Consider the following 23,812-nt stretch of genomic DNA (forward strand, 5'->3'; position numbering starts at 1 on the left):
AGTCTGAAGTCAGGGAGTCTGATTCCTCCAGCTCCGTTTTTTTCCCTCAAGATTGCTTTGGCTATTCAGGGTCTTTTGTGTCTCCATACAAATTTAAAAATCTTTTATTCTAGCTCTGTAAAAAATGCCATTGGTAATTTGATGGGGATTGTATTGAATCTGTAGATTGGGTAGTATAGTCATTTTCACAATACTGATTCTTCCAATCCAAGAACATGGTATTTCTCTCCATCTGTTTGTGTCATCTTAGATTTCTTTCATCACTGTCTTTATAGGTTTCTGAGTACAGGTCTTTTACCTCCTTAGGTAGGTTTATTCCTAGGTATTTTATTCTTTTTGTTGCAATGGTGAATGGGGTTGTTTCCGTAATTTCTCTTTCTGATCTTTTGTTGTTAGTGTATAGGAATGCAAGAGATTTTTGTGCATTAATGTATCCTGCTACTTTACCAAATTCATTGATTAGCTCTAGTAGTTTTCTGGTGGCATCTTTAGGATTATCTATGTATAGGTATCATGTCATCTGCAAACAGTGACAGTTGTACTTCTTTTCCAATTTGTATTCCTTATTTTTCTTTGTCTTCTATGATTGCCGTGAATAAGACTTCCAAAACTATGTTGAATAAGAGTGGCGAGAGTGGACATCCTTGTCTTGATTCTGATCTTAGAGGAAATGCTTTCAGTTCTTCACCATTGAGAGTGACGTTTGCTGTGGGTTTGTCGTATATGGCCTTTATTATGATGAGGTAGGTTCCCTCTGTGCCCACTTTCTGGAGAGTTTTTGTCCTAAATGGGTTTTGAATTTTGTCAAAACCTTTTTCTGTATATACTGAGATGCTCATATGGTTTTTATTCTTCAATTTGTTAATATGGTGTATCACACTGATTGATTTGTGTATATTGAAGAATCCTTGCATCCCTGGATAAATCCCACTTGATCACGGTGTATGATCCTTTTAATATGTTGTTGGATTCTGTTTGCTTGTATTTTGTTGAGGATTTTTGCATCTATATTCACCAGTGATATTGTTCTGTAATTTTCTTTTTTTGTAGTATCTTTGTCTGGTTTTGGTATCAGGGTGATGGTGGCCTCGTAGAATGAGTTTGGGAATGCTCCTCCCTCTGCTATATTTTGGAAGAGTGTGAGAAGGATAGGTGTTAGTGCTTCTCTAAATGTTGCATAGAATTCATCTGTGAAGCCGTCTGTTCTGGGCTTTTGTTTGTTGGAAAATCTGTAATCACAGTTTCAACTTCATTACTTGTGATTTGTCTCTTCATATTTTCTATTTCTTCCTGTTTCTGTCTTGGAAGGTTATCCCTTTATAAGAATTTGTCCATTTCTTACAGGTTGTCCATTTTATTGGCATAGAGTTACTTGTAGTAGTCTCTTATGATGCTTTGTATTTCTGTGGTGTCTGTTGTAACTTCTCCTTTTTCATTTCTGATTTTATTGATTTGAGTCCTCTCCCTCTTTTTCTTGATGAGTCTGGCTAAAGGTTTATCAATTTTGTTTATTTTCTCAAAGAATCAGCTTTTAGTTTTATTGATCTTTGCTATTGTTTTCTTTGATTCTATTTCATTTATTTCTGATCTGATCTTTATGATTTCTTTTCTTCTACTAACTTTGGGTTTTGTTTGTTCTTCTTTCTCTAAGGTTCCTTTAGGTGTAAGGTTAGATTGTGTATTTGAGATTTTTCTTCTTTCTTGAGGTAGGATTGTGTAGCTATAAACTTCCCTCTTAGAACTGCTTTTGCTGCATCCCATAGGTTTTGGATCGTCGTGTTTTCATTGTCATCTGTCTCTAAGTATTTTTTAATTTCCTCTTTGATTTCTTCAGTGATCTCTTGGTTATTTAGTAACGTATTGTTTACCCTCCATGTGTTTGTGCTTTTTATGTTTTTTTCCCTGTAATTGATTTCTACTCTCATAGTGTTGTGGTCAGAAATGATGCTTGATATGATTTCAGTTTTCTTAAATTTACCAAGGCTTGATTTGTAACCCAGGATGTGACCTTTCCTGGAGAATGTTCCGTGTGCACTTGAGAAGAGAGTGTAATCTGCTGTTTTGGGATGGAATTTCCTATAAATATCAATTAAATCTATCTAGTCTATTGTGTCATTTAAAGCTTTTGTTTCCTTATTAATTTTCTGTCTGGATGATCTGTCCGTTGGTGTAAGTGAGGTGTTAAAGTCCCCCACTATTATTGTGTTACTGTCGATTTCCTCTTTTATAGCTGTTAGCATTTGCCTTATGTATGAGATGCTCCTATCTTGGGTGCATATATATTTATAATTGTTATGTCTTCTTCTTGGATTGATCCCTTGTCATTATGTAGTGGCCTTCCTTGTCTCATGTAACATTCTATATTTTAAAGTCTATTTTATCTGATATGAGAATTGCTACTCCAGCTTTCTTTTGATTTCCATTTGCATGGAATATCTTTTTCCAACCCCTCACTTTCAGTCTGTATGTGTCCCTAGGTCTGAAGTGGGTCTCTTGTAGACAGCATGTATATGGGTCTTGTTTTTGTATCCATTCAGTGAGCCTGTGTCTTTTAGTTGGAGCATTTAATCCATTGACATTTAAGGTAATTATCAATAAGTATGTTCCTATTACCATTTTCTTAATTGCTTTGGGTTTTTTTTTTTGTAAGTCCTTTTCTTCTCTTGTGTTTCCCACTTAGAGAAGTTCCTTTAGCATTTGTTGTAGAGCTGGTTTGGTGGCACTGAATTCTCTTAGCTTTTGCTTGTCTGTAAAGCTTTTGATTTCTCCATTGAATCTGAATGCGATCCTTGCTGGGTAGAGTAATCTTGGTTGTAGGTTCTTCCCTTTCATCACTTTAAATATATCATGCCACTCCCTCCTGGCTTGTAGAGTTTCTGGAAATCAGCTGTTAACCTTATGGGAGTTCCCTTGTATATTATTTGTTGTTTTTCCCTTGTTGCTTTTAATAATTTTTCTTTGTCTTTAATTTTTGCCAATTTGATTACTATGTATCTTGCGTGTTTCTTCTAGGGTTTATTCTGTATGGGACTCTCTGTGCTTCCTGGATTTGGGTGGCTGTTTCCTTTCCCATGTTAGGGAAGTTTTCTACTATAATCTCTTCAGTTACTTTCTCTAGTCCTTCTCTTCTCCTTCTGGGACCCCTATAAATGTGAATGTTGGTGCATTTAATGTCATTCCAGAGGTCTCTTAGGCTATCTTCATTTCTTTTCATTCTTTATTCTGTTCTGCAGCAGTGAATTGTACCATTCTGTCTTCCAGGTCACTTATCCATTCTTCTGCCTCAGTTATTCTGCTGTTGATTCCTTCTAGTGTATTTTTCATTTCAGTTACTGTATTGTTCATCTCTGTTTGTTTGTCCTTTAATTCTTCTAGGTGTTTGTTCTTTAATTCTTCTAGGTGTTTATGAAACATTTCTTGCATCGTCTCGATCTTTGCCTCCATTGTTTTTCCAAGGTACTGGATCATCTTCACTATCATTATTCTGAATTCTTTTTCTGGAAGGTTGCCTATCTCCACTTCATTGAGTTGTTTTTCTGGGGTTTTATCTTGTTCCTTCATCTGGTACATAGCCCTCTGCCTTTTCATCTTGTCTATCTTTCTGTGAATGTGGTTTTCGTTCCACAGCCTGCAGGATTGTAGTTCTTCTTGCTTCTGCTGCCTGCCCTCTGGTGGATGAGGCTATCTAAGAGGCTTGTGCAAGCTTCCTGATGGGAGGGACTGGTGGTGGGTAGAGCCGGGTGTTGCTCTGGTGGGCAGAGCTCAGTAAAACTTTAATCTGCTTGTCTGCTGATGGGTGGGGCTGAGTTCCCTCCCTGTTGGTTGTTTGGCCTGAGGCAACCCAACACTGGAGCCTACCTGGGCTCTTTGGTGGGGCTAATGACAGACTCTGGGAGGGCTCACACCAAGGAGTACTACCCAGAACTTCTGCTGACACTGTCCTTGTCCTCACAGTGAGACACAGCCACCCCCCGCCTCTGCAGGAGACCCCCCAACACCAGCAGGCAGGTCTGGTTCAGTCTCCCCTGCGGTCACTGCTCCTTCCCCTGGGTCCCGATGCGCACACTACTTTGTGTATGTCCTCCAAGAGTGGAGTCTCTGTTTTCCCCAGTCCTGTCGAAGTCCTACAATCAAATCCCTCTAGCCTTCAAAGTCTGATTCTCTAGGAATTCCTCCTCCCTTTGCCAGACCCCCAGGTTGGGAAGCCTGACGTGGGGCTGAGAACCTTCACTCTAGTGGGTGGACTTGTATGCTATAATTGTTCTCCAGTTTGTGAGGCACCCACCCAGTGGTTTTTTTGATTTTATTGTGATTGCGCCCCTCCTACTGTCTCATTGCAGCTTCTCCTTTGTCTTTAGATGTGGGGTATCTTTTTTGGTGAGTTCCATTGTCTTCCTGTCAATGATTGTTTATCAATTAGTTGTGATTCCAGTGCTCTTGCAAGAGGGAGTGAGCGCACGTCCTTCTACTCCGCCATCTTGAACCAACTCTTCATTTTCTTATTAATGACTTTTCATCAGAAATAGGTTTTGAGTGATGTCCAGTTTATCAATTTCTTCTTGTACGGTAAGTGCTTGCATTAGTTTCCTAGGGCTGCTGTAACAAATTACCACATACTGGATGGCTTAAATAACAGAAATTCATTATCTCACAATTCTGGAGGCCAGGAGTCTAAAATCAAGGTGTTGGCCAGGCCAGGCTCTCTCTAACGCTTCTAGGTGAGAATCCATTCCATTCCTTCCTCTTAGCTTTGCTGTTGCTGATAGTTCTTGGCATTCCTTGCCTTGACTCCAATCTCTACCCCCTTCATCAAGTGGTCTTCTCCCTGTACATCTCTTTCTCTGTGTCTCCTCCTCTTCTTGTAAGAACACTAGTCATATTAGAGCAGGGCCTACCCTACTCCACTATGACCTCACCTTAACTTAAACAATTACAACTATAACAACCCTATTTCCTAATATGGTCGCATTCTGAGGTTCCTAGAAGAACATGAATTTGGGGGAGGGGGGACACTAAACAACCCAATACAGTGCTTTTTGTGTCTTACGCTAAAAACCTTTGCGTAAGCAAAACTTATTCTACACGTTGCTTTTTCTTTTCTGCTTCCCTTCCTCTCCTTAACTAACCTCAAAGGCTGATCTCTCCAGGACTGGACTATGGGGAAGACAGAGAGTTGGGGGAGGGAGGCAGGGAAGTTCTTGCTAGAGTGGTGTCAAAGGTGAACTTGATCCAGCTTCTACTAGTTTTGTAAGAGCTGATTGTTAAATTTTCAGGAATTTGGAAGTCAGTTATTAAACGTAGTCACTATTAAAAATTAAAGTATATCAGCATAATTGAACAAATTATGTTAAAAATAAAGGCAGTAAATACCCCAAACTCATCACTTCTCAATTATTTTGTTATATTTTACTATGGGGCCAGATTTTGTAGTTTACTGAGTGGAGGAAGAGGACCAGGAAAGAAGAACTAATAATGTGTAGAGTAAGTTTTGGAGTATTTACACCACAGAAATCTGCAAATTTTACAAGTAACCCCCCCTCCCCCGCCGCCGCCTGCCCTGCTGCCACACATCATAGGGCTGGTTGTTATTTTTAATAGCTTCCACAGGATGTGTGTATGTGTGTGTATGTGTGTATATTGTGTGTATATATACACACATCATATATCATATATATACAATATGTTATCAAACAAAAAAGTATGTATGTATGTATACATATACAACATATATAATTAAGCAAAAAGTATATATATACATATATAATTTATACAATATTTTATAGTTTAGAAAGTATAGGAGAGGGCTTCCCTGGTGGCACAGTGGTTGAGAGTCTGCCTGCCGATGCAGGGGACACGGGTTCATGCCCCAGTCTGGGAAGATCCAACATGCCGCGGAGCGGCTGGGCTGGGCCTGTGAGCCATGGCCGCTGAGCCTGCGCATCTGGAGCCTGTGCTCCGCAACGGGAGAGGCCACAACAGTGAGAGGCCCGCGTACTGGAAAAAAAAAAAAAAGTATAGGAGAAAAGCTGGAAGGAAAGAAATCTGCTAAAATGCAAAAGACAGTCACCCTGAGTGACTATCCTTGAGTTCTGGGTAATTATTTTCTCCTCTATAATTTCCTATTATTTTCCTAATTGTTTAAATGGCAATGTAATACTTTTAGAATGAGAAAACAGTAATTTTTATAATATTAAATACTTTTTAGGATGTCCAGAATGTTTGTACTGTTTTTGAAACCTGATTTGAAACCTCAGTCAAGTTTCAGATGCCCTAGGAGAGATAATCTCTAAAGATTTAACATTGTATTCAGCTGACAGATGTCAAAATGCTAATGCACAAGTTTCAATTACGCCAACATTGTCTTTTAAATATTCAGTCCTTAGTCAGTTTTACTTTCTTCCTATCTTTTGAAGATATGCTTCCTGTTTCTGTGTTTAAGCTTATATCCTTCCTGTTTCTGATGGCTGCAAGTTTCTAGTTCAGTAATTCAGAAGCTTTGGATGAAACTGAAGACTTTTTTCCACAGCCCTGTAGCAGCATCTAGTGGGTATTTAAAGACAGGACAAGACAGAGCAGCAGTTTTGATGGCAAATGTGACTTAGCAAAAAAAAACAAAAACAAAAAAGCCTTAAATCCTCAAGACAAATAGAATCTCTCCTGTGATTAAATAACTTTACATACATTGGTGTGTATGTAAACACTTAAGATAAAACATAGCTGACATTTCCTCATCTAGCCTGCTGTGAACTTAAACAGCATTTGTTACTACATTATATAATGGGCATTACCATGAAGAACCATATGAGAGGTCCCTAAGCAAGAGTATCAGAGCAGTGTAAAAACCTCCAAAAGCAAAAAGGAGGAACTTGTGTAGAATGGCATCTGAAAGGAACAGAAGTGTCCAGGAGTATAAGCAGAGAGTAAGAGAGAAGAGACAACAGGAGGGAAGGGGTAGAAAGGAAGCCAAGGAAGAAGAGAAAACTAAAGCAAAATCATGGGAAGTGGTAAGTTTACAGAATTCAGATTTTCCTAAGATAACTGCAGTCCAGTCATTGTTCTCTTAACCAAAAGGTAGGTGTTTCTTAACCCCTCAAGCCTGTTCGAGGTACCCAGTCCCCCAAAGATCTTTGCCATGTTTCCCTTTGACTTGATGCATTACCTTTCCCATCTCACTTTCAGTAGAAGTTCAGGACCTAGGTAGGTGATGGGTGGTAGCTGATGAGTGAGGGAAAAAAGTGACCGTAGAAACTTTCCCTAATCTCTCTCTGCCTTAACTTCTCTAGTTGCAAATTAGAGAATAATATGGTCCCTGTAATTTTCATAGACATATTTCCATAATCATCAATTATTTATGAAAATGCTATTACTTATAGAAAAAATCCATAAAGCTTAGATACTAGTGGTAGCATTCCTATGCACACTTAAGAAACAAATACCTGCTTATGGCTGTCAACATGTGGGGCTGGGCTGAGCTCCACACGAGTTAGGAAACCTCGTTCTGCAATCTGGGACCATTTTTCTAATCTGGCTTGTTGGAGAGGGAAATAAATAGAGACATTATTGAGGAATTATTGAGGCAGTATGATGGGGGAGGCAAAAAATATGAGATTGGGGAAAGGGAAGACTTGTCCTATCAGATATCAAAATGTATTTTAAAACTATGAATTATAATATTATATATACTGGAGCAGATATAGACAAATAGCTCAGTGAAAGAGAATAACTACATAACTAGATCCATGCATGTATGAAATGCTTGGCAATGAAGATCAATAGGGAAAGGGGGACTTTTTTTTTTTTTTTTTTTTTTTGCCGTACGTGGGCCTCTCACTGTTGTGGCCTCTCCCATTGCGGAGCACAGGCCCTGGACGCGCAGGCTCAGTGGCCATGGCTCACGGGCCTAGCCGCTCCACGGCGTGTGGGATCTTCCTGGACTGGGGCACGAACCCGCGTCCCCTGCATCGGCAGGCGGACTCTCAAACGCTGCGCCACCAGGGAAGCCCAGGGGGACATATTTAAGAAATGGTATTGGAACAATTCTTCGTGTACAAAATATAAAATTTGGATCCATACCTCAAACTATACACAAAAATGAATTCCATATGGATCAATGAAGAAGCCAAATTTTTAAACATTTAGAAGAAAATATATCTTTATAATCTCAAGGTAAGGAAGGATTTCATAAACAAAACACAAAAAGCAAAATTCATTTTAAAAAGGTTGATAAAGTATATAGTATAGAAATCAAGAATTATATTCTTGGAAAAGACAAGGAGGGCCCAAAAACAGAAATGCACAAACCAGGAAAAAATTATTTGTAGAACATAACCAGGAAATTATTAACATCCAGAGTATATAAAAAGCTCTTCTAAATCAATAAGAAAAAAAATCAAACAATCCATAGAAAAATGTGCAAAGGTCACAAACAGGCATTTCATATAAGAGGAGACTTGGTTGGTGGGTAAACATGAAAAGATGTTCAACTTCTTTTGTAAGCAGGAAAATGCAAATTGAAATTAAAAGTAATACCATTTCATATCTACCTAGGCACACTTCCTTGGAAGATCTTACACATGTGCATTACAAGTATAGAACTTGCCTGGTGGCATAGTGGTTAAGAATCCACCTGCCAATGCAGGGGACACAGGTTTGAGCCCTGGTCCAGGAAGATCCCACATGCCGCGGAGCAACTAAGCCCGTGCGCCACAACTCCTGAGCCTGCGCTCTAGAGCCCGCAAGCCACAGCTACTGAGCCTGTGTGCCACAACTACTGAAGCCCGCGTGCCTAGAGCCCACGCGCCACAACAAGAGAAGCCACTACAATGAGAAGCCCTCACGTGCACCGCAATGAAGGTATCTCCCGCTCGCCGCAACTAAAGAAAGCCCGCGCAGCAATGAAAACCTAATGCAGCCAAAAAAATAATTAATTAATTTAAAAAAGGCAAGTATAGAATATTCATCAAAGCCTTATTTATGATTATCAAAATCTGAAAAAAAATATTAACAGAATGGATTAATGAATTGTGATATATAGTCATATAATGTAAATACAGCAGCAAAAATGAATGAATACAGTTATAAGTATCAACACGAATGACTCAAAAACATAAAATTTGGCCATAAAAGGAAGGTATGGCAGAACATACCAATTTATATAATTTTCAAAGGAAGAGAAAAACTATCCAAAATATACTGCTTAAAGATACACAGATTGTGTAACGTTATAAAGAAAGTCAAGGTGAAAGTGGCAGTGACAGTAGCACAGGTTTTTAATCTTTTCAAATTCCCACATAAAAACTAAGTGGCAAAACCAAAAACTCGTGGACATTTACAACATGACTATTTGCCAAGGTCTCTCCATGGACCTGAAAATACAAATGGGTGGAGATAAACATCCATGGTCCCAAGAGCTGTGTGTACCTGGGGCTATGCAGGAGGAAGCAGAGAGGAACAGGGGCGTGTCTGACAGACCTGAGAACAGGGAAGCCCCGAACAGCCGACAGATGGTCCCTGGAAAGCATGGTGTGCCCACTTCAGAACAGCTGTTGAGATTGACAAGGGTGTTGTCCAGTGCAGTAGGGTGAGTACAGGGGTCCTTGTTAAAGTCTGAAAAGGGTGCAAGCAGCCTGGGCTGCGTGGACTTGTAAAGACAACCAGGCAAAGCTGCCTTTCAAGACAACTGCTGAAAATAGGATAGAAGAGAGTAGAGACACGGTGTGCACCTCATAATACAAGAATAGACTTTTTAGAAAGTGTATTTCCATTTTTTACATGCATGTAGTTTGAAAACCATATTGCAATAGCTATCCCAAGTTTTAACTCCAGTCTTTCCTACTCTGCCTTTTGAATTACGTTCCTAAAGCTCTTATGTGGTCTTTTTGCTTATCTACCTATAGACATTTAGGCCCGTGTTTCTCTAAGTGAGATCCATCAATCCCGTGCACTAAAATCACCTGGGATACTTTTTTTAAAACGCAAATTACCCAGGCCCCTTCCTAGACCTGTGAAATCAACATCCGGAAGTGAGGCTCAGGAATCTGCATATTAAACAACTCTCCCCCACCATATTCTTGGGTGCACTAAAGTTGGAAAAGGTCTCAGTCCTGTGAACTTAGGCATGACCCAAATAGGCCTGCATCTCCACCCACCTGAGAAGCAGGCACCATAAGTTGCAGGACAAGGATGTTTCTGTGGGATGTGACTGGGCAGATAGGAAGAATGGTAAGGGGGCTATTTTCTGGCCTCCTAAACCTAACGTGGGGTACGTAGATTTAAAATGGATCATGGTCATATATGAAATCTAAAAAAACGGTATTGATGAACCTAGTGGCAGGGCAGGAATAAAGATGCAGATGTAGAGAAAGGACTTGAGGTCAGAGCAGGGGAAAGGGGAAACTGGGATGAAGGCAGAGAGTGGCATGGACATATATACACTAAATGTTAAATAGATAGCTAGTGGGAAGCAGCCACATAGCACAGGGAGATCAGCTTGGTGCTTTGTGACCACCTAGAGGGGTGGGATAGAGAGTATAGGAGGGAGATGCAAGAGGGAGGGGATATGGGGATATATGTATACATATAGCTGATTCACTTTGTTGTACAGCAGAAACTAACACAACATTGTAACGCAATTATACTCCAATAAAGCTACAAAAAATTTTTTTAATAAAATAAAAGGGATCGTGGTCAAGCCAAACACATCAGGAGCTTTTTTGTTTTGAGCAATAAATCCAGACGGCAATGGCAATTCAGTTTTTTTCTTAAATTTATTTATTTATTAGTTTTGGCTGGGTTGGGTCTTCGTTTCTGTGCGAGGGCTTTTTCCAGTTGCAGCGAGTGGGGGCCACTCTTCATTACGGTGCGCAGGCCTCTCACTGTTGTGGCCTCTCGTTGTGGAGCACAGGCTCCAGACGCGCAGGCTCAGTAGTTGTGGCTCACGGGCCCAGTTGCTCCGCGGCATGTGGGATCCTCCCAGACCAGGGCTGGAACCCGTGTCCCCTGCATTGGCAGGCAGACTCTCAACCACTGCGCCACCAGGGAAGCCCCGGCAGTTCAGTTTCTATTTGTTCTGGCTTAGATCTATTGTACTTGTAGACACCATAACATATATGTTCAATTTGGCCTCTTTAGGTAGGACTTCTGTGACAACCAAGAGCCCCAAATCTGGAATAAATAGAGGTTAAAGGAACCAATGCAGAAATGCCAAGTAGCTTTTTGATATGTTGGCTAAGAAAAGATGTAGAGAACAGTGAACAATCCCACCCTGGGACAAAAAGAGATAAAAACTTCCCTTCCCCCTCTTCCCATGTGTACACAACACATGACCGAATGTGTTGAGTCTTTGAGCAGAGGGTGAAGGTGGGGAATGGTATTTTCCTTGAGTCCTTTCATTGGGTTCCTGGTGCCTTGTATCAGTGCAGCTTTCATGACCCACCTCACTTATAGCACACATCTTAGTTTTTCAGCAAAGCACTTAAAAATGTACAGTTAGCTCTCACCTGTTGACTAATAAGGCCTCATCACCCAGAGGAAGGACTCAACAATGTGTATTTTCAGTAAGCGTCCCACAGAGTTTTTTAGGAAACTAGCCTAAACATGGAAAAGCTGCTGAGGAGAATAAGCAATAAATTTTTAAAAATTTCAACATTTACTCAGGTCAAAGTGAAGCCAGGTGTCCAAGCTGCCCTTGCACCATTCATTTGTACAGTTTGTGTGAAGTTTGCAGGTCAAATATGTTTCATGATAAAGGAATTTCTATGATAGAGTAATTTTTATTTGTGCTTTTATCTTGTGCCAGCTGTTGATGAAACCCACTTTTTCCAAGTCACACCAGCTGGGAGCAGGGCTAAAATAATTTCAAATAGGAGTCCTCCACTCAGCTGGCCCTGGCAAGTTGGGTGAATGACCTCCTCCATTAACTCAAATCCCTTTCAAATAGTACAGGAGGTCATCCTGGGTGCCTCACTGGTCTGTTTATTTGCCTGTGCCGTTGGTGGAAGGATCCTAGGCCATTCTTTGCCATCGCCTGCCACTGGGTGGTTCCACTCCAGGTTTCTGATGCCTTCTGAGGCTCCTGGTGTTGACTACACAGATCCCCCAACCACAACTGGCATATCTTCTGTCCTCAACACTTCACCCTACTTAAATTGCATACATTCCAGAATGGCACTGAGGTTAAAGTGGCACAGATTTTTTTTTTTCCAGCTTTGCTCATCCTTAAGTCCTTGGAAAAGGTAAGGTCAGTGCATATCCTGGTGACTTCAGAACTGCCCTTTCCGAAGAGGCCTAATCCTTTCAGACCAAGCTTTGGTGCCCTTGCTCCTTAGGTTGAGGATGAGTTTTTTCCTAAGAATTTCTGCAGTTCTCAAGGCCCTCTGCTCCACTGCACTAAGACTTGTTTAAAGTTGCAGGGTAAATATGGTTTATGCTCCCAGACTGGGGCTACCACTGCATGGAATATTCTGAACAGGTTAAAGCAAAGAGTGGAAATATAGTTTGTCTGAAAGCTGTCAAATGGCTGGATTGTAGACAGTCCAGAAGAAATCTTTTGGGAATATTCTAAGACAGTTACAGCCATCACCATTTGTTGAGTGATGACATACCAGGTATTATGCATACATTCAAGTTTACAACAACCCTGTGAGATAAATCATTGGATACTACAGGTGAGGAAAGGGCCTCAGAGAAGTCAAACAACTTGTCCCAATCATAGAGATAGTAAGTGGGGGAGGAGAGGTCAGGACGGGGGGATTAGGTTTGCTCCCAGGTCCAGGTCCAAGTCTGTGCCCTTACAAGCTCAGCACCACCAGATCAAGACCTTTTGAAGTGAAAGGGCTCTGAGAGACTAGATCAGTTGAGATCAAGATTGTGCTCTATTGTGTTGTTTGAGGAAAGGCAGGTGTATAAACACAAATAAGACAGGTGGATAATTCAAAAAGAAATTGAAGACACAGGGCATTGGGGGAGGGGGAGTTGAGGTGAAAATTCCAACCCTCTAATCATGCCTTGGTCTTTGTGGTGACCAGCCCTCATCCTGACACTATCTAGGGACCCCAGCCACTAGTCGTCTAATTAGCATACAAAAGACACTCTCATCACTCTGCAGATTCTAAAGGTTTTAGTAGCTGTGTGCCAGGAACCAGGGACAAAGACCAAATATTTATTTTGATTATATCATAGTATCCCAAACAAAACAAAAACTAACAAACTTGCCTGCTAAATTTCTGAAACTGGAAATCAAGACATTTCTACTTAAGAACAGGCATAATTACCCTACTTAAAGGGCAGTTGTCTTCTTTGGGTTTCTGGATCTGACAACATAGCACCAATGATCACATACCAACATACTAAGTTGTTTAGATTTTTACATTATTTATACTTACATATACTAAAATATGCTGTCCCTTTGCCCCCAGCATCTCCAGGGATAATCCCTCGGTGGTCAGGCTTTTTCTCCATGACTTGCCCCCTGCCTGTGACCTCAATAAGAGTGGGCAGCCAATTCAACCTGGTCCAATCAACCTCTTCCATTTGAATTTGAATTGTGAGGCATAGAGACTAGGAGTTGGGAGATGCATGCCATCAATAGCAGAGCTTTAAGCAGATCTCTCAACTCATGCTGTTGAGATTCCTACCTGCTGCTTGTTTAAATTTTACTTAGATTGCATAAGATCTGGTACTGCATTTTCATACCCGCATCATACCAGACATTGTTTTCAGCAAGCAGAAATGAGATATTTCAATGTGGTCGATCCATTGGTTGGTTAAGTAGCCATTCCCAGTCCCCTCTCCCTTGCTGTTTCCCCCAAAAGAGATTACAAAACTTAAATATTTTATTTCCCTGCTTCTCTTGCATTTAAGGGTGGCCATGTGATAGTTCTGGCCAAAGAAACATAAGTAGAAGTTTTCTGAAGAACTTTGGAGAATTTTTTTTCTGATAAAAGAGACACATGCAGTATGCCCTTTCACCTTATTTCTCCTTTGAACTATAGGGGTAGCAAAACTTTTCCTCAGCCCTCTTAGAGTCTCTGGCTGGGCCTGAGAATTAAGTTGACATAAGACAGGTTAACAAGAGAAAAGTGTACAAATTTCATTTTTTACGTCTACGTGAGAGACTTCACAGAAAAATGAAGACCCAAAAAGCAGTTACACCTAAGTGCTTATATACCAGGTTGAACAAAGAGTACTAATTGTGGAAAAGTAACTAAAATATATGGGGAGGCTAAAGGAAGATAAGGGTTGATTTAACAAATCTGTTTGTACAGGTTTCCCTTAGCCTCGACTCCCGATCTCTGGTGATAAGAATATTCTTTCCTTCCTGGTGTAGAGAGGGCATCTTCCACATGAAAGAAAAAGTGCTTTCAGGAAGAAAAAAGGAGGTCACAGTGCCTTTCCTGAATCTTCTATTTTTCAAGTGCCTCTAGTTCAAAATTATCCTTGTGCCAAAGTGGTGTATTTGGGGATGGCACATTCTACTACTATTCAGAACCCAGATGTAACACCTGGAGCTTCAGCAGCCATCTTGAAACCATGTGTCAAAGGCCAACAGAATTGTAGAGGTGCTATTCCTGACACTATTGTGCTACTGGGCCAATGCTAGTAACCACCTACCTCTTGATGTGAGAGAAGGAAAAATGTTTAAACCTCTGTGAGTTAGGTTCTCCATTATCTGCAGCTGAAAAGAATAATTCAAAAGCAACTCATTCGTAAAGACTAATTACCCTATATATATCTGAAGAAAACAGAAACACTAATCTGAAAAGATACATGCACCCCAAAGTTCATAGCAGCATTATTTACAATAGCTAAGAGATGGAAGCAACCTAAGTGTCCATCAACAGATGAATGGATAAAGAAAATGTGATACACACACACACACACACACACACACACACACACACACAAAATGGAGTACTACTCAGCCATAAAAAGAACTTTGCCACTTGCAACAACATGGATGGACTTGGAGGTATCATGCTTAGTGAAATAGGTCAGAGAAAGACATGCTATATGTTATCACTTACATGTGGAGTCTAAAAAATAAAACTAATGAATATAACAAAAAAGAAACAGACTCACAGATACAGAAAATAAACTAGTTGTTACCAGTGGGGAGAGGAAAGGGGGAGGGACAAATAGGGGTAGGAGATTAAGAGATACAACCTACTATGTAAAAAATAAATAAGCTAGGGCTTCCCTGGTGGCGCAGTGGTTGAGAGTCCGCCTGCTGATGCAGGGGACGTGGGTTCGTGCCCCGGTCCGGGAGGATCCCACATGCTGCAGAGTGGCTGGGCCCGTGAGCCATGGCTGCTGAGCCTGCGTGTCTGGAGCCTGTGCTCTGCGACGGGAGAGGCCACAAGAGTGAGAGGCCCGCGTACCAAAAAAAAAAAAAAAAAAGCTACAAGGATATATTGTACATCACAGGGAATATCCCCAATACTTTATAATAACTATAAATGAAGTATAATCTTTAAAGGTTGTGAATTACCGTGTTGAAACTAATAGAACATTGTAAATCAACTACATCTCAATTTTTAAAAAAATGAATTACACTAGTGCAGGGAAAGTACTTCCTGGGTATTGAGACAGCAAGCCAAAATGTAAATTTCATTAGTTCTATGCAGTCTTCAATTGTTTTCTAATCACTCTACATATACTCCTTAATCAGGGGAACCATATCATCCACCTTATTTAAAATATCCACAATCCTTGAGCAGGGCTGGACCATCAGAAAAGTGTTTTTTAAATACAATATTCTTTTCATGAAGCACTAGGGCTCCAGATAAGGTACACCCCAGAATCTGTAAGCAGTTTCAGAAAATAGTACCCTTTGGAACCAAGGATACTATTTGTTTTGTTGGAACCAAACAAAAAAACTAAGATGATTCAATACAGGCAGAAGTGACTCACCCTAAGAGGGAGTTATAGATGTGGCTGCAGAGAATACGGTGTTCTCTGTATAAGAAAACTGGAATACAGCCATTTGGCAAAAGACAAAACTGGATCTACACCTCACACCACGTACAAAAATAGACTCCAAAGGAATCAGAGATCTTAATGTAAAGAACAAAACCCAACAAGTACTAAAAGAAAACACAGATGGATTCCTTTATAATCTGGGTGTAGGGAAAGGCTTTTGAATTACAATTCAAAATCCAGATATAATAAAAGACTACATTTAAAAAAACAAAACCCAAAACTTTTGCATGGCAAAAATCACTATAAGCAAGGTCAGACAAACTGGAAGAAAACATTTGCAAAATATATCACAAATAATGGGCTAATTCTCATAACAAGAAGTACATCTCAAATCTAACAGCAAGTAGAAGGGTAACACTGACACAGATTAGAGCAACTTGGTAGGCAAACAGGGATATATTACCATTCACTAGCTAGTTCTCATGCATATTAGGACTTCATAGTTAAATCTTACAGGCAGGAAGTTTCAAATGCTTACCTATCTCTGATGGACTCTTTCAGTAGTCAGGTGGTGTCAAATCTAGTGTGCAGAAGAATTTCTGTCAAATCTGTAAGAACAAAATATGCACCCTATATTTTAAGAAATACAAGTAGAATTCAAGGATACTTTTGACTCGGACATTTTCCCTCCTCACATGGTTTTAAAAAAATTTAAAAGCTTTGGGATTCTGCTGGAGTTCTGATTTTTACACTGATTTTAGAAAATAACTCCCACAAATAATATGCTTCCTCTGTCCAACAAAGATAAGAGTTTACATATCGGAATCATAGTAACTCCACCTGTATGTAGAAGCTTCATGAATTCCTGCTTAACCAGCCATCAGCCCTCTTGTCCTTTCTTTGAAATACTCAGGGCAAGAAATGTTTGTTGACTTCACTTGACTGGGCAAGTTCCTGCTTAACAGTATTTATAACCAGAGTCATAGTTGCACTATTGTTAGAGCCATCAACAAATATATATTGATCACTTTCCTTGTGTAAACTAGAGTACTTGCAAGCTTAAAAATGTTGACATCCACCAGTTACGGGGACCAGGTCTACTCAGAGGCCAAGGACAACCAAAGTGAGGAAATAAGAGGCCTTCAGAATGTGGTTTGTGAATGGAATACTATTGCCCAGGCATTAGGAAGGAATTATAACAATTTCGGGGGGAACAGGGCCAGCTTCTGAAATGGCTTAGGGCTTGTAGTCAAAAGAGGCCCAGTAGGAATATAAAAGGAATGAAAAGGCTGGCATGGCAACCCATGATGCAGTCCTCACAGCTACGAGGTACCTCTTGCCACATCTCCTGCTCATGTGTCATCAGCAGCAGCAATTCCTGGCAGGCTGAAGACTTCCACCTTCAAGTGTCAACCATCAAGTCTTCCAACTTTTTTGTCTCAAGGCTTTTTCCAAAGCCTCAGTATCTCTGCTCTGCATACATGTAGCTGGAAGTGTGCCCCAGAAGGCATTCTCAACCAAAGAGTGAGGGACAAGTGATCCCACCTCACCACCACTCCCCCACCCTCGCTCTGCCATCCTTCAGAGGGGCATTCTACAGAGGGTCCCCAGCAGAACTGAGCCCCAGTTGCCCACAGTGGTGGCTAGCTGGATACTGGCCTTTTCCTTCTTCCCTGTTATTCTTTGCATTCTTATTCTGACCTCCTGGGGTCATCCCCCAAATGAGTTACTGCACTAGGGCTTTTGACCCAGTCTTTGCCTTTGGGGGAACGCAAACCAAGACAGTCCTACTCTCGGTGAAGGAGGAATAGGATCAACTGAAAAAGCAGGTTGAAGTTTTAGACTCAGTCAGGCCTGCTTGAAAAGAATAGGGTAGCAGAGAGAAGTGGGTCTATCATACGGGTGCAGGGGAGAGTGGACAGAAATGCTTCTGTTACATTTAAGGCCTACCCAAATCAGAATGCCTTCCTTCTCTGTACCTGACTATACTTTTATCTTTTTCTTTTTACTAGAATGAGAAGGGCACCTAAAAACAGAGACCAAACAGTTTCACTCTCACTTTATTCCCTATTAAATGCATTGTCACACAATGGCCAGATATTACAATCTGAGCTTTAAGCTCTTTACCAAAATTGAGATTATTTGGTGTCCAACTAGTCCTAGATTCCAAAATAAAGATGGCTCCTCTTGTGAGGAATAAAGTAGAGGAGACCTAAGGCTTTGTCCACAGCCTGTAATCAAGCTCCTGGAGAGTTTCTAGAGCAACTATTTCAATAAAGGACTGGGCAAGGGTCTGTTCTGGCTACTCGCATTACCTTCTTTAGGGCAAAAATTATTAGCCCAACTATAATTATCTTAACTTTCCTTGGTGTACATGGGTCAAATTTCTTCCTAAACGTGTATTTCAAAAGAACAAGCAAGCGGGATTTCTGAACAGAGAGACATTGAGCAGTCTTTGCAGATGTTTTATGTTCTCCCTTGGGGAAGATAAACAGCCCATCTTTCTAGAGGAAGCACAGAGACCTTGGCAATACCGTTCTTTCTTTCTTTTTTTTTTTTAACATCTTTATTGGAGTATAATTGCGTTACAATGGTGTGTTAGTTTCTGCTTTATAACAAAGTGAATCAGCTACACATATATCCCCATATCTCCTCCCTCTTGCATCTCCCTCTCATCCTCCCTATTCCACCCCTCTAGGTGGTCACAAAGCGGGCAATACCTTTCTTGAGAACAGAGGTTAGTTTGCTAATTCTACTCATTCTCCAGGAGAAGGGAAAAATTAGCTTTAGGGATGTTTGGACCCAGCTAGGGAGATTTTATCAAGAACATCTCATAACATACTGTCATTCAAGAAGCACAAATTCTTCAAAGCCTGGAAAGTGCAAAGTCAAACGGAAAAAGTAAGATTTTAGGGATGAGACAAGGTCAGGAGACTTATCAGTGCTCATCGGAGCCCCCAAGACATGGGCTTTGAAAGCATCAATAACTAGTTTCAGTTCAGTCCAGCTGAAACAAACGTGGAAAGAACTGGAAACCTTCTCAGGGAGGCAGGAGTCACAGGCCTAAGCAATTTCAGAGAAGGAGGTAGCCATTGTGGTAAAAAAGCATGGAGATCATGGTAGGTATTAAACGATGCAGAGGAAGAAGCAGGGAAATCAAGACCACACGCTGGTTGAAAGTTGCTGGTAACTATTCATTCAGTGTTACAGGTGTTAAAGCAATGAATAAGACCAGTGAGGCCCTTTATTCTTTTTTTCTTTTTTTTTCTTTTGGCTGTACCACTTGGCTTGCAGGATCTTAGTTCCCTGACCGGGGACTGAACCTGAGCCCTTGGCAGTAAAAGTGCAGTCCTAACCACTGGACCACCAGGGGATTCCCAAGGCCCTTTATTCTGAGAAGAGAGAAAGAGAGCCCTCTTTGCTAGTTTCACAGATTACCTTTTTATGTTCAACCATTTGTAATATTATACATTTTCGGTGGATTTAGCTGAAACTCAAGTCTAGATGTTAATGAGAATTCCATTGACATTTCAAGCTAATGTTTATAAAATAACAGATCTTTGATCTTAGGTTTATATCTTTTGCTATGCCCCTAAAATCTTGATAGTAAAATTGTTTCCTGTTTTTGAGTTAAGTGATCAGCAACTGGTTTGGGTACTTACTGTATGCTCACCCAGTGTGGGGACAATATGGAAGATTGAGAGGTGGGAGCCTTTCTTCAGTTTTGAGCTGGGCACATTGTTGCCGAAAAAGTTACATTCCCCATCTCCCTTGTTGCCTTGTATTTCTGGCCACTGAGATATAAACAATGAAAAGGAGCTGACTCAGTTGGGAGGGGCCCTTTTTCCGCCCTTTTGTTTTTATTCTGCTCCTTCCAAAAGGACTGAAATGCAGATATGAAAATGGAGCTCCAGTTGCCATCTTGGACCATAAGGTGACCCTGAGGATGGAAAACACAGGCTGAGGATGGTGAAGCAGAGAGACAGAAGGGTCCCTGAAAGCATCTTGCACTTCCATGTTAATCCTAGATGAACTATTTCCAGTTTTCTTTACCCAAGAACAAAAAGAAACGCTTATCTTGTTGAAGCCATTTCTAGTTTAGGCTTTCTGTTACTTGTAGCCAAATTCATTGCAATTTGTAGCAGATACAGTTAGGGTGCTATACACGTTTTGGGCCATATTTACATACGAGCGACAGTACTTTCATATTAAAAGATGGCCTACTATTTGCAGGCCTGGGCAATTGTTCTTTGTCTTTTCTTTCAATGGAGTTGCTCAGGGAAGCTGAAGAGAGCCCCCTTGCGCCACTATCCTTCTTTATTTTCTTTTACACTTGCCTTGTTTTTTCTCCCACCATTATAATTTCCTCCCTCAACTGGGAGCAAATATAAAGCTGAAGGAAGAGGTTGGGATTGGAAGAATGAAGGTGAACAGGAGGAAGATACTGGGGACTTGACAACTGAGCTGGATACAGATTTTATAGTAAATGGCTCACTCCACTCTTATCAACTGAGACCAGGACCAGGTTTGTTATTGAAGGAGAAAAAGTGGTGCTCACACTTGGGTCAAAATGTGTTCTTTTTCTTTCCCCTTTTATTGGTCTTTCATTGACTTTTTTGGGAACCAGTCACCCTAGCCAAGAATCCCTAAGAATCTTGGGAATAGATGTTTACTCCTCATTATTGATATGCTGTTTCTATTGATATGCTGTCTGAACATTCTTTTTTCCTGAGGAGTGTAAATTCCTTTAAAAGAAAAAATATATATATTCCAATATATCTCATACCCACTCCCCAACTGATTCTACAAAGCTGGGGAAGGGCCTAAAGAGAGGAATGGGGAAACTGTAAAGAAAATCACGATTAAACAGTGAAAGCAGGTTTGGTGGACAGAAGAAATCTTTAACTGTGGGCACCCTCTCCTGCAGAGACCTTTGCTCCTAACTTCAAGAGAGGCTCCAGCTATTGATTTCTGTTTAGAAAGTTTTAGAAACAAAGAAGCAGAATTCTAAGTTTTGCTACTGAAGTAAAATAGCAAAAAAAATTTAAAAAGAGGAATAGCCAAGACTTTGGCCCACGTGAGATGCCACCAGTAGAAACTTGAGATCAGCCAACCTGCTCATGACTTCCTCACCTTTTAAATATCTCATATCCTACAGTACTTCAAGATTTCTGCCTAATTAAATGTTCTGCTCCTGTATCTGTCACCTCCATTCTCATGCTCACAATCTTGACTCTAGTGCCTACAATAGCCTTCCTTGAAACCACTTCCTCCCCTTGTTCAAAACACCCTGCACCCCAACTCCATGCCCTACCTCTTTTCTCAGTGGACCCTTGGCATACCTCACTCAGAACCCTTACAACGTTATCTGGAAGGATCCGTTTGTGTATGTTTTCTTATTTAAATCTGCACCTTGAGGGACTTCCCTGGCGGTCCAGTGGCTAAGCCTCCCCGCTCCCAATGCAGGGGGCCCGGGTTCGATCCCTAGTCAGGGAGCTAGATCCCACACGCCACAACTAAAAGATCCTGCATGCCGCAACTAAGACCTGCGCAGCCAAATAAATAAATAAATTAAAAAAAAAAAAAAAAAAAAGACTGCGCTTCCACTGCAGGGGGCGTGGGTTCAATCCCTGGTTGGGGAACTAAGATTCCACATGCCGTGCGGCACAGGTAAAATATATATATACATATAAGAATCTGTACCTTGAGTGCCTAGCCCTTTGCCTAGCACAGAGTAGCTCCTCCGTGAATATTTCTTGACCTTGAGCAGGAGCGATAATCAATCACAACATCTGCCAAAAGCTAAGTGACCAGTTATCAGTTGTAATGTACTAGTTAAAAAAGACATCCCTGAAATAAAAAAAAAAACATTTGTGCAAGATAAAGAGAGAAAATTACCCAAAGCTGGAAGATATAAATTTGAACACAGCTGGGAACTGTGAATGGGAAATAAATAAGTAAAACTCTTTGTTGATGTTATGAAAGGTCTTTCACAATGGATCATCAGAGGCTTCAACAATCATGATATGTGCAAGATAGCACAGTGGAGTGGTTTAGAGCATGTGCTCAGGAAATGGACTTCAAAGTTCATATTCCAGCTGTGTAAACCTAGGCAGATTACTTAACTTCTCTGTTTCTGTAGCTCCATCATTTGTAAAATGCAGATTCTACTAATGCTTTCCGAATGTTATGAGAATTAAAGGAGTTAATAAAAATAAAGCACTTAGAAAAGTGGCTAGTGCATAGAAAGAGCTATATAAAATTTTACTACTATTGTTATTACTGTTCCTGTTATAATTCCTCATCCTAAAGCATGGCCTATGACAACAAGAAGAAGGAAAATTGATGGAGGGCTAACATACTTCTATAAGTAAATACTAAGAGCTATGTGGATAAAGATGGCAATGTGGGCCATTCACTACTTTAAATTTAGATCTCTTAAAATTGTACTTTTATAAACTCTTTGCTGTGAGGGTAAACCCACAAAAAAAGAAAGCACAGATTCCTTTGTCCCCACCCCCCCACTTTCCCCTTCTATGTGTGTCCTTGTCAAATTTTGTGATTTATCATTAAGTACAAATTATTATTTAAGTGCATAAAGATCCTTTTGACATAAATTGGGAATCATATAGAAGTTGTTTTAAGAACATAAAACTAGACAATTAGAGTTTCTTTATTACTTGCTTTTGAACTCATAATCTCACTGGAGTTCTTAATTAAGCCGAGTTTGGGAATACAGTTTCCAGATCTTGGTCTAAAGACTTTTTGTTGAAACACCTTCATAATCCTTATTTGAATTTATATTAGTAAGCATTTATATAATCTGTAACTTATAATTCTGAGATAGCTGGTCCTTTTGACTTCTGGGGACATTAAAAGTACAACAAAGTTTCTAGCTCTGAGTACTTACAGATCTTTTTTTCTTTCTTCTTCTTTCTTTTGATAAGACTCATAATAGGATACTTTAGTTTTTGGTTAGTTCCCCTTAGTCTTCTTCACTGTGAAAACTCTTTCCTTCCATTATGATCAATTCAACAAATATTTAACAGTCATCTAATTTTATGAAGGGGTATAAGGTTTATAAAGGAAGTTTCCATGTCTCTCATGTGGCTGCTATAACTCCAGTGCCAACCAAGGTGCGTTGCACATAATGGGTGCTTGAAAAGTATTTCGTAAAGAGATATGAATAAAGATCCTATACTGAAGCAGTGGAGGATAGTAGAACCAGTATAAGTTTTAGATATGTGTTCAAATCTCAGTTTTCCAAATTATTATCTATGTGATCTAAAGCAAGTTGTTTAACAAACTCATTTTTTCTTGTAAATGGAAATATCTGTTTCATAAGAATTATGAGAATTTATCAAGATAATAGTTTATTAAAACTCCTCCTGAGTGTATAGTGGGTATCAGGGACTGCGTTTCAAAATATAGGTCTTTAAACGTTGAGGGGATTGCAATTCCTGTTCTTAAGAAAGTTCCACATAATAATAACACAGGTCACAGAATATGGACATGTTATGGGTGTTCAGAGTAGGGAGAGATGACTGTATTTGAGGGCATCAGGAAACGAGGTGACATATGAAATAGTCCTTGAAGGAGAGTTAGGATTTCAACAGTTGAAATGTGCAGGCATGTCCAGATTAAACAGAGAACATAAACAGGGAGCAAAAAGGTACTGAGTGTGACTGAAAAAAGGTCAGTTACTCTTTTGGCTGAAATGTAGGGTTGACACAGGAAATAGTGAGAGATAAACAAGAAATGTGAGGTAGGGCCATATTGGGGTTGCCAATTTCTTTAATTCAACAGACAATGAGCAAACTCTTGGTAATTTGGGGGTAGGCCAACGGAATAATAGGATTGGAAGGTGGAAGCACCTAAGCGTGGAGAGACCAGT

At 40.2% G+C, this 23,812-nt stretch overlaps 1 protein-coding gene across 1 annotated transcript in view; it reads left to right on the forward strand.

Annotated features, from left to right (window-relative positions):
* Positions 1-23,812, forward strand: part of HMGCR (3-hydroxy-3-methylglutaryl-CoA reductase) — a 53,446-nt gene that overhangs the window by 7,704 nt on the left and 21,930 nt on the right. The gene's annotated exons all lie outside the window — the stretch shown is intronic.

Source organism: Globicephala melas, chromosome 3 (genome assembly GCF_963455315.2).
Source record: "Globicephala melas chromosome 3, mGloMel1.2, whole genome shotgun sequence".
Taxonomy (NCBI): Eukaryota; Metazoa; Chordata; class Mammalia; order Artiodactyla; family Delphinidae; genus Globicephala; species Globicephala melas.